Genomic DNA, 10,153 nt, shown 5'->3' with positions numbered 1-10,153 from the left:
ATCCATTCTGGTCATTCGGGAAATCTCTGACCTTAATGGTGGCATCATATTTCATGATTTGGATATAACACTCTTTATTCACCTGTTCCCCTATTTATCGATATTCACCCCGTATCTGGTTTCGCGACAATGAACAATGCTGCAACACACACACACACACACACACACACCTTTGCTGCACAGATGTTTTTATTTCTCTGCAATAGATTTTCGGGAATGGAATTTCTGGGTGAAGTGGCTATAGCCAGTCAACAGTATTTCTAATGTATGCTAATTGTTTAGAAAGTGCCCAATACACGGTCTTGCTCAATAAAATGGTATGATATCTGCCCCTGTTATTATTAGCTGAGGACTTAATTTTGGAAAAGCTTAGTCATTTATTAGATCTCCATTTAGGTCAACTACATTTTACTTTAAAGACATGGGTTATCTGAAATAACCAAACCAACAACTGTCCTTTCTTTGTTTATAGAAAATCCAAAGGAAATAAGACCTCACTGGAAATCTAAAATAGACATGACCTCCTCATTTCCTCCTTGCATTTCAGTCCACTTCCTCAGTGAGCCAGGAACTCTGAAGCTCAAGGCTGTGCTCCCATAATGAGTGAGTCCTGCTTTATATATTTTTTAAAATTGTGGTCAGCTTGTCTATCTCATTTGAAAAAAAAAAGAAGGCTCATTAAGCGGTTTTCCCTGTTGCTAATAAAGAACCAACTTGTAGCCTTTGACTGAGGTAAATGAATAAGTTTCAGTGTCTGCAGCCTCACCCTGCCCTCTCCAGGCAGAAGATCTCCTGGAGAATTCAGGCAATTTCTGGCTTGGAGATTCTTCATGAAAACAGAGGCTGCACCTTGTGAAGGGAGGTTGGGGGGGGGGAGGCGGGGGAGGGGAGGGACGGAGGGCAGTTGCACAAAATGCAGGCTTGGTGGTTCAGGACAGCGGCGCTCCGAAGCCATCGGGCCAAAATGTCAATGCATGGCAGATTTCAACCTCCAAACTGAAATGGAATCTTGCAAGCTGGCCAAGGGCCAGGGGCTGGGCCCTGGACACAGCCTGAGCCCAGAATGTGACAGGGATTCTGGGAGTGAAAAGGCACTCACACGGTTTTAATGAAATGGGCAACAGGAACCTCTGTTCGTCCACTGCTTTGTTCCCTTTTTGTCTGGATACCAGTGAGCCAAGGGAAGCCAGCGAGGCTGTGTGGGTGTCCTCAGATCCTGGGCCCGACCAGGAATGAGGTGCTGGAGGCTCACTGGTCTCCCCAGCCACTGTCTCTGCTCCTGCTGGCCTCTCCTGGTCTGTCCGGTCTACACCTCAGTGAGTGCCTGACTTCTGGCTTTCTGGCTTGGACATGTGTTTTGACTCCAAATTAGACGGAATTGTGCTCCCCTGGTGGGATCCTCATCACCTTCTCATTCAGCTTTTGTCTGCCTGCTATGGATTTTCCCACTGCAGTCCAAGTCCAGTGCTAACGCTCTATGCATCCTGCCAGGAACAGGTTGCCCCTTGGAAGGAGGACTGGGCATTAGAGTGACAGGGTCACAGAACCCAATTCAGAACCAGAAGAAGGAAGAGCTGATTCACACTTAATGCCAATTTGCTTTCCTAGCCTGTTTTACATCCATTATGCCTTGGTCTTCAAAGGCTCTGAGGCCTGGTCCTTATTCATGGAGCATCTATTGTGTACAAGGCCAGGCCTGAAATCAGTGCTGTTGGGGGACAAGAACGGAGAGACTATGATGTGTTAGGCTGAATCCCTGTCTTCAAGGAGCTCACAGACTAGCTTTGGAGACCAACTGGCTCAGAGGAGAAATATCCCAGTTCCAAACTGGCGGAGTCACTGGCCAATTGCTGGGGGAAGGAATAAGTGGTGTGGGATTCAGAGGAGGGGATGTACCTGGGGGCTGGGGTGGAGAGGATGTGGGCCAAGGAAGGGAGGTAGTAATTATGAAGCACCTACTATGTGCCCACAATCGTGTAAGAGCTTTGGCTGGTTATCTCTGGTAACTCCCAGGACTGGGGTGGGAGGAGAGGAGAGGGAGGAAGGCGTTTCCAGCAGGGAAATGGTACAATTATCACTAACGCACATTAATGATGTTAATGACAGCATGCTCCGCGCTCTGGCTGACCTTGTTCCAGTTGGATGTTTGTATAGACCAGACAGGCTTCTCTGAAGGGCAGGGACAGCCACCATCTGCACGTGTTACGCGGGTAAGAAGCAAGCTTAGCTGGCTTACTCCGCAGCCAGGACCAATTCTTGGAGCACCTGCAAGGCCTTGGGGACGGTGTAATTTATGTGATGGGGAGAAATGATTGCGGATCCTGGGATTTGCTGAGGCCTTTGCCTCACTTCGCAGCCAGGTGCTTGGTGGTTTCAAGATGGGATCGAGGGTGCCTGGGTGGCTCAGTCGGTTAAGCGTCTGCCTTCAGCTCAGGACCTGCATCTGGCTCCCTGTTTGGCGGGGAGTCTGCTACTCCCTCTGACCCTCTACCCTGCTCGTGCTTGCTCTCTCTCTCCCTCCCAAAAATAAATAAATAAAAAATAAAATCTTATAAAAAGAGAGATGGGAACAATTATGTGAACTTTGGGGTCATACTGAAAATTCCCATCCACAACATCATTTCTCGTGTCATATCTAGAATGGAGAGAGGTGACAATGACCCAGACGAAAGTAAGGCACTCAGACAGTGTGTGTTTAAGTTCCTAATCCCTGTATTTACTCCCACACTGTGTTCAAAGTGTTTTCTTGAATGCCCCTGACACACGGGCAAGATGGTGGCGACAAGACAGACCAGGGCCCTGTGCTTACAGTCTAGCGGGGGTGGTGGACATTAGAAAAGGCAACACATGGGACGCCTGGGTGGCTCAGTTGGTTAAGCGACTGCCTTCGGCTCAGGTCATGGTCCTGGAGTCCCTGGATCGAGTCCCGCATCGGGCTCCCTGCTCGGCAGGGAGTCTGCTTCTCCCTCTGACCCTCCCCCCTCTCATGTGCTCTCTCTCATTCTCTCTCTCTCAAATAAATAAATAAAATCTTTAAAAAAAAAAAAAAGAAAAGGCAACACGAAGAAGTCTGCAATCGCCAATCATGCTGTGTGGGAGAAGGACATGGAAGGCCTCCCTGAGGAGGTGACATTTCAATGACACCTCAGCAGTGGGAGGTTCTGAGTGGACAGAGTGGGGTTCAAGCCATGGGCCCTGGGGTAGGCGATGTGGCCCATCTGACCTTGCAGCATGGGGACAATGCCGATGTCTCAGCCCCGCTTGTCATGCAGCTTGTTTAACGCACAGAAGGCAGCTCCCCGGTGCCTGGTGCGTCCTGGAGGCACGAAACAAAGGTTTGCTGAATCTGGTGCAAAGTCCTCCCCAGCACTCCAGGGCTCTGAGTTTCTCTCTGACTTTGACCCCAGGGAGCCCCACCCTTGCTGCCGAAGCCTGCTGTGGCCTCTTTGGCTACCTGCACAAGCAGAGAAGAGCCAGAGCCAGGAGCCGGGAGCTTCCTGGCTCCCCGACCGTGACTTCCTTGTGATGATGCTTGCTGGGCTCGCTGGGCTCACTGGGCTCGCTGGGCTCCGGACTCGGTGCCCCCGGCCCCACCCCGCCCCGGGTCAGCAGAGAGGGCACGCTCTGTTTCTCCCTGAGAAGAAAACTGTCAGCTCTGTCCACTCGGCCATGCTAAGTGGCAGTAACCATCATACTGAACTAGAGACAGATATTTGGAAATCATCTCCTTACTGTGGTCAGCCACAAAGTACATACACATCCGTCGTTGCTCCACTGACCACCGTGTGTAAGTCTGTGAGCCAGCCAGGCAGATCCCTAACCATGCTACTCACGGACGAAAACGACTCGGTGGGGGGGGGGGGGGCAATGACGTGCCCAGGGTCACACAGAGGAGCAGTGGCCCAGGCCTGGGTCTCCCGCCGCCGCTCCAGCTGTCCTTCCACCATGGCATGCTGCGCTGCTGGCCAGGAGTGGGCCCTGGGGAGAGGACATGGGTGGAGGGGTGTGTGCTTGGACTCTGTTCCTCGTTCATGTTCAAGTGCAAACGCCTACTGCAATGTTGTCTTTGGTCTGGCACTGAGCTTGGCCCGTGGAGGCATCAGCCTCTTCGATGGCCGTGTTTTAAGGCCTGGAAGGCAGAGAGCTGTCACAGCAATGAGGGTGATTCCAGCCACTGCTGGAGACTGACTCTGGATCTGAGTGTCCTCTGATCTGAACGCAGGGCCAGCCCTGTCCTAACGCAGTTAACCTTTGGAGTATCATCTGATCTGCCGCTGTCTGGGGTGTCTTTGTCCAGGTCTACCAAGGGGACAGCCAATGAAAAGGCTCAACTTCCTCCTTCATTAGCCCAAAGTACCAGCACAAGAGGAGAAATCCAGCTGTCACCAAACCTGTCATGGGTGAAGCTGTGTCCCAGTCCTGGCTGGCGGCTGAGTGTCTGTAACCCCCAGGAAGGATGCTCCCAGGAGACTCCCTCCAGGTACCCACTGCTGGATCCAGCAGGTCAGCCCCAACACTGGTCCCTGGAACCACAGGCTTCTGTAAGCAGCCACTCCCACCTGCAAGCTCAGGATCTCAGGGTTTTTTGAGTGCTGTTCTCTGTGTTGGGAATGTCCTTCCTCCTCTGGCCAGTCCTATTCCAGAGAACCTTCTGATCCCCGCAGGGGTTATTCCTTCCCCAGCACACTTCCCTACCTCCTGTGCACTCGGAGTATTCCACACCGACTCCTAGCGCCCCAGAGACTTTAGTCATTAGCTCTCCTTTCTCTACCTCCTCATTGGACCATGTCTCGTTCTGATGGCACCCTGCAGTGCCTAGCCCACATAGTAGGTCCTCACAGCTCTGAATGAATGAGAGTGATCTTACCTCCCGCACCCTCAGCCACATTGCACCCAGAAATCCACAGCCCCCGCTGACCTAGCACCAGGGTCTGCCCCCATCAGAATCAGAGCTTCCATAGGCTCACCTTTGACCCCTCCCTGGGAATCCTACTGCCCCCAGGGCTGTCCTCTTCATTGATGCCTTTGTCACAAACAGAAATATGCTGTGCTTTCCTCACATTCCACCTCTTGCTTCCTGTCTGTCTCTCACTCTGCTGGTCAACATCAGGATGTGTGAAGGAGCGTTTGGAAGTATAGTCCATAGGCGTGCATGCCAAGATAGGGTTAGGGAGGCAGAGGGAGTCCCAGCCACTGGTGGGTGAATCCACGAGGATTTGCTGATGGCCAACTATACACCTTCCTGTCCTTTGGGGGATTTCAAAGATGAATAAAGCAGGCCTTGTCCTCCAAGAGCTTAGCCTGAGGGTCTGGGGGTGGAGGATAGAATGAACACAAAGGAAAATTCAAGAATGAACACCAGGACCAGTACGTTCCATTTGCTAAGCACCTACTGTGGGGGGATATTGCCCCCGGCAAATAACAGGCACCATCTTTCATTTGTAATGACCTTGCAATTTGTGACTTAGGACCATTTGACAGGCTATGAAGTTGAGATAAGTCAGCTGCCCTATATGCCAGAGAGTAAAAGCTTTTGGGAGTAAGATTTGAAACCAGACCTTGCCAAGGAATGACCATAACTTAGTCCTTACCGGGATGCCACTTCAGGCATCCAGTCTCAGGAGCGCCTGTGTGCTTCTTCTCCCAGTCCTGACTGTCTTGAGTTCTCCTCTCTTGGGCCCTCAAACAGGAGAGCCGGTAGGATGGGCCTTCAGCAACACCGCTCAGCTGTCTGGGCTGCTGAGGACACCCGTGTCTAATTCAGGTCGTGACTCAGAAGTCCCAGTCCGGAAATAGGCGACACCGGGCCACACGAGCTGTGGTCCCCTTCTTTGACCGCATCACAGTAACCCCAAACTTCTGACCCTGCTTTCTGTGATTGAAAAGAAGCAAAACAGTGGCCCTGGGAACAGCTGTGCCCAGCCTAAACCCCGTACCCAAATTATGTCAACAGGTGCAAATCCACATGCCCACTCAGTGAGAAGCAAGCTGGAAAAGTACAACTCATTAAGACTTAGTAAGTGGCAGGACTGTGTAGTGTGTGTGTGTGTGTGTGTGTGTGTGTGTTTCATTTGTCCATATTGGGGAAAAAATTCTCTGCAGAAGCTTCATGTTTACTTTCTCAAACCAGAAGAGATCACACGGAGATGCCAGTCACTTGGGAGGACCTGACAGCCACCCACTCGAGGGTGAGACCCACTCGAGGGTGGGAGGAGGGACTCCTCTTTTCTCTATTACAACTCGGTGTCCCTAGAGCACACCTCCGCGGCTGGAGGACTGAAAAAGTGCTATGTTTTCCATAAAGTAAATAAGTGTACAGTTAGAAGCAGAACTTTATTCTTACTATAACCAAATAGCCACTCTCTTTGTTTGAGAATAGTTCTGGGTAAAATGCATACGGGCCACCCCTCCCGCCAGGATCTCGGGGCCATCAGATATCTTGGGAATCCTCTTTGAGTGACACGTGATGGCCAAGTTCCTCAACCTTCGGTGAGACAGAACCTGACACAGGGGGCAGCAAGCCGGCCTGGGATGGGTCTGCGGCCCCCTGCCCTTGCTCCCAGGGCTCTCCACGAGCTGGGGGGTGGGGTGGGCGGGGGGATCACTGTGGTCCTCGAGGCTGGCCCGGGAGCCCACGGGCACTTCCTGTGGCTCCTTTCTCATGAAGTGCTTCCTTTAGCAGACACAGCGCAGTGTTCTTTTGAGGTCTCTCTGTGGCATTTCTGGAATGTCCTTCTTCCCCAGTTCTGCTGTTCTTTCTCCTTAGCGTGAAGGAAGAGAAATAAAGAGGCCTATTTATACTGGTCTGGGTTTCTGCGGAGCACATCTCATTGCTGAGTATTTGAGACAGTTAGTGTTTCAGAGACAACCTGTGAATTGCCTGGCGCCTCTCGAAGGGAGTGGGTATGGAGTTGGCAGCACCTTGAACTTGACTCCTCCAGCCAGGGGCGCCTCCCTCTGCTACAGGGCCCCCTCCTTCTCTTCCCCTCAACTTAGGGCACTAGGAGCCCACAGTCCACTTTGCAGGGTCAGCAGCAGGCTGGCGAGGGCACTTTCCCTAGTGAGAATGGTCACCAGCTTCCGGACAGCCGCTTAGAGTTGACACGGTGCTTGTTCATGCAACTCAGAGAGGTACGTGTTACCACCCATATTTTAAAACAGAGCACCAGCTCTGGCACATCCGTTTTGTAGATGCTCTCAGACTGTTCTAGATAAGCCTTGGGGTGCCTGCCTCCCATCATACTCCCTGTAATTTAAGAAAGGACCCCGCCCACCGCCATGCTCAAGCAGTGTGACCTTGTGTCACGCCAACTTTAGTTAATTCCACTAGAGATGGGCAAATGTCCCAAGCAAGGCCAGTCGGGTATTCCAGATTAAACGCTTCTCGGCCCCTGTTAGGCCCCTGAATGGGAAGGGCCAGCACTGCCGGGCTCGGGGTGGCCATGCATGCCGTGTGCAAACAGGAGCCGTGGGAGCTCGGCCTCAGAGCGGACGATGAGACTGTCCCACAGTGACCCCGGGACCCCGCAAGACGGTTCTGACAGCTTCCCTGTGTGTAGTTCCAGTCACTCTCGAGGCCCTTTGGTTTTCTGAAATATCCCTCTATCTTTTTGTAACAGAATGTTCTATCAGGGCTTAGACTTATGTAACACGATGAGCTATTAGAATTTAAAAAAAGAAAAAAAATTTTTTTTTTAATGGAAAAATCTACCAGCTGCTATCTGGAGAGACAAAAACAGAAGGTCACTACGGGGCAGGTCCTGAGTAACCTCACTTCTGCAGGCGAGCTCCGAGGTGGCCAGGCCAGCCCCACAAGGTCGGCAGAGCTCCGGGAAGGGCGGGATCGGGTTGTAGGGTGACCTGGGAAATTTCGGCAAAGGGGAAGCTCCTTCTTCCTGATATTTGGAGATAGGGGCCCTCTGAGGTGATCGGAGATGTCCCAGGGAAAGCGAGTGTCAAAGAAGGGCAGCGAGGCTGGGCCGGAGCAGACTGGGCTGCTTCCCTCCTGACTGCTAAGAGCATCCGGGTGCCTCTGGGTAACCAGCTTCTCCGTCTGGGTTAAGGTCATGAGCCTGGGCTCTGCCGTCCCTCCGGCCTCCCTCTTGCATGCTGCTGGCATACAGGGTCATCTGGACATAGAAGAGGAACCCGCTGGCTTCATCCAGTCAGCATGGCTGTCTGAGAACTGGCTTCCAACTCTGAAGTAGACCCCTGTTACGCTTCCCATCATGTCACCTTTCTTGCTTAAACTAGCTTGGGTGGCACTTTGTCCTTGTGATCAAAAGAACCTTGCGCAAGCCACAACCAATGGGGGTGCGGGTACCGGACCTATGTCCAGGTCTGACGGACTCAGATTCAAGGACTTCCCCTGCACCCCCCTCCTCTCTGGTGGCCTTCCACAGAAAGCCCGTCAGCGCTGCTCAGTGGTTCGGGCCCCCCATTCTCAAAGGGAGCACAGTAAACGTATCTGCTGGGAACTTGGTAGAAATGGAGAATCGCCCCCTGCCCCAGACCTACAGAATCAGAGTCTCATTTCAGCTGGTTCCCTAATTCCTTCAGGAAGCTCCGCTCGGGATCCCCGCCCTCCCATCCCTGCAGTGCTGGCCCATCTGTCACTAGCTTCTCAAAGGACCCCGGCCAAGTGCTTGTCCCCTTAGGGCTCTGTACATCTTTATAAAACAGAGGGCGCTGCTGACTCTGACCTGTGGAGGAATCAGCTGTTTCCTTCCTTCGACGAGATGGTCCAGGGCACGGGCGATGAGCAGTGACTACTAACAGACATGGCATCTCTTGCTGGGGTCGCGGAAGTACTCTGGGATTTGTCGGTGGGGGCGGCTTCGCGAGTCTGACTAAAGACTGCTAAGTCATACACTTTAAAAGGGTACAGTGTGGGGCGCCTGGGTGGCTCAGTTGGTTAAGTGATTGCCTTTGGCTCAGGTCATGATCCTGGAGTCCCGGGATCGAGTCCCACATCGGGCTCCCGGCTCAGCGGGGAGCCTGCTTCTCCCTCTGACCCTCCCCCCTCTCATGCTCTCTCTCTCTGTCTCATTCTGTCTCTCAAATAAATAAACAAAATCTTTAAAAAAAAAAAGGGTACAGTGTATGGTATGTGAATTATACCCCAATGAAATTATTATTTTTTTAACGGTGCAGAAGTTGAGAAAGAGAGACAATAAACCTCAATCAAATTAGGTCCAATTTTCTCCCAAGACCGGTGACATCTGTGCATAAGGCCTTCATCCCGGTCGGGTGTCTCATGGTTTCTCTTCAGAGCGGCTACGAAGCTCAGACGGTGCGGGGGCTGGGAAGTGACTTGCAAAGGAACAAGTGAGAGCCTAAAGCAGGGGATGCTAGGGGACAGCGACTCTCACAGCTGCCGTCAGAAATGCCTCCCTGCCTCTCGGACTCCCCCACCCTCAGCCCTGCATCTTGCCTCTAATCTCCACACAACTTCCTTTAGGCAACCAGGTCATTTGGGGAGAAATACATAAATCTTGCTTTTCTTTGCAATGCCAGGGACAGCTAGCTAAATGTTGCAGAATATTTGCTTTAAACAATATTAAAAAAAACAACAACCCTTTAGAAAACTGAAGGTCTAGTCACTGAGACCCTAGACACCAAGGGCTGGCGTGCATCTTGGGGAATTCCTGGCCTTCGGATCGCAGTTCAGGCGTCACCTCGTCCAGAGGCCTCCTCTGACCACCCCCCTCCCCTCCTGCCAGGTTGATGCCTGTCCCCGGACTCCCCTGGCAGAAGCTCAGTAATATTTATTAAATGCACGACTGTTGCCCAAGTTTAGTGTTGTTAGAGAAAGAACATTCAAAAAAATGAGAACATTTGGGAAGGCATGAAACCTTGGTCTATTGAAAGCCAAGCTCACATCCTGATTGGGGGGGAGGTTGGCCGCCAACTTCCCCAGAGGACAGTATGTTCCCCTCCTTTGCTGCTGGGTTCCAAACGCTGATGACCCACTTAACCATGCTCGGCGTTCGAAGCCACCCAGAGAGGGCTGCTGCAGGCGTGGGCACCATCTCAGGGGCCGATTCTGATGTGTCATGTGTTGAAATGCTCCCCGCCCCCCTCGTTTTTATTATTAGTTTGCCTATTAAGCAGACAGAATCCATCAAAGATTAGCACTCTGCCGGAGTTTCTG

General features: G+C 52.1%; 1 long non-coding RNA gene across 1 annotated transcript; it reads left to right on the top strand.

The window, feature by feature from the left end:
- The first annotated feature begins 551 nt into the window (after positions 1 to 551).
- On the top strand, positions 552 to 6,540 carry LOC145723730 (uncharacterized). The gene is made up of 3 exons (XR_014148984.1): positions 552 to 603; positions 4,298 to 4,503; positions 5,954 to 6,540. It is a non-coding gene; the product is annotated as an uncharacterized LOC145723730 (long non-coding RNA).
- The last annotated feature ends 3,613 nt before the right edge of the window (positions 6,541 to 10,153 follow it).

Source organism: Leptonychotes weddellii, chromosome 10 (assembly GCF_054177405.1).
Source record: "Leptonychotes weddellii isolate Sample4059 chromosome 10, ASM5417740v2, whole genome shotgun sequence".
In the NCBI taxonomy this organism is placed as follows: domain Eukaryota; kingdom Metazoa; phylum Chordata; class Mammalia; order Carnivora; family Phocidae; genus Leptonychotes; species Leptonychotes weddellii.
The sequence above is the reverse complement of the archived record's forward strand: the minus strand, read 5'-3'. Positions and strand labels throughout refer to the sequence as shown.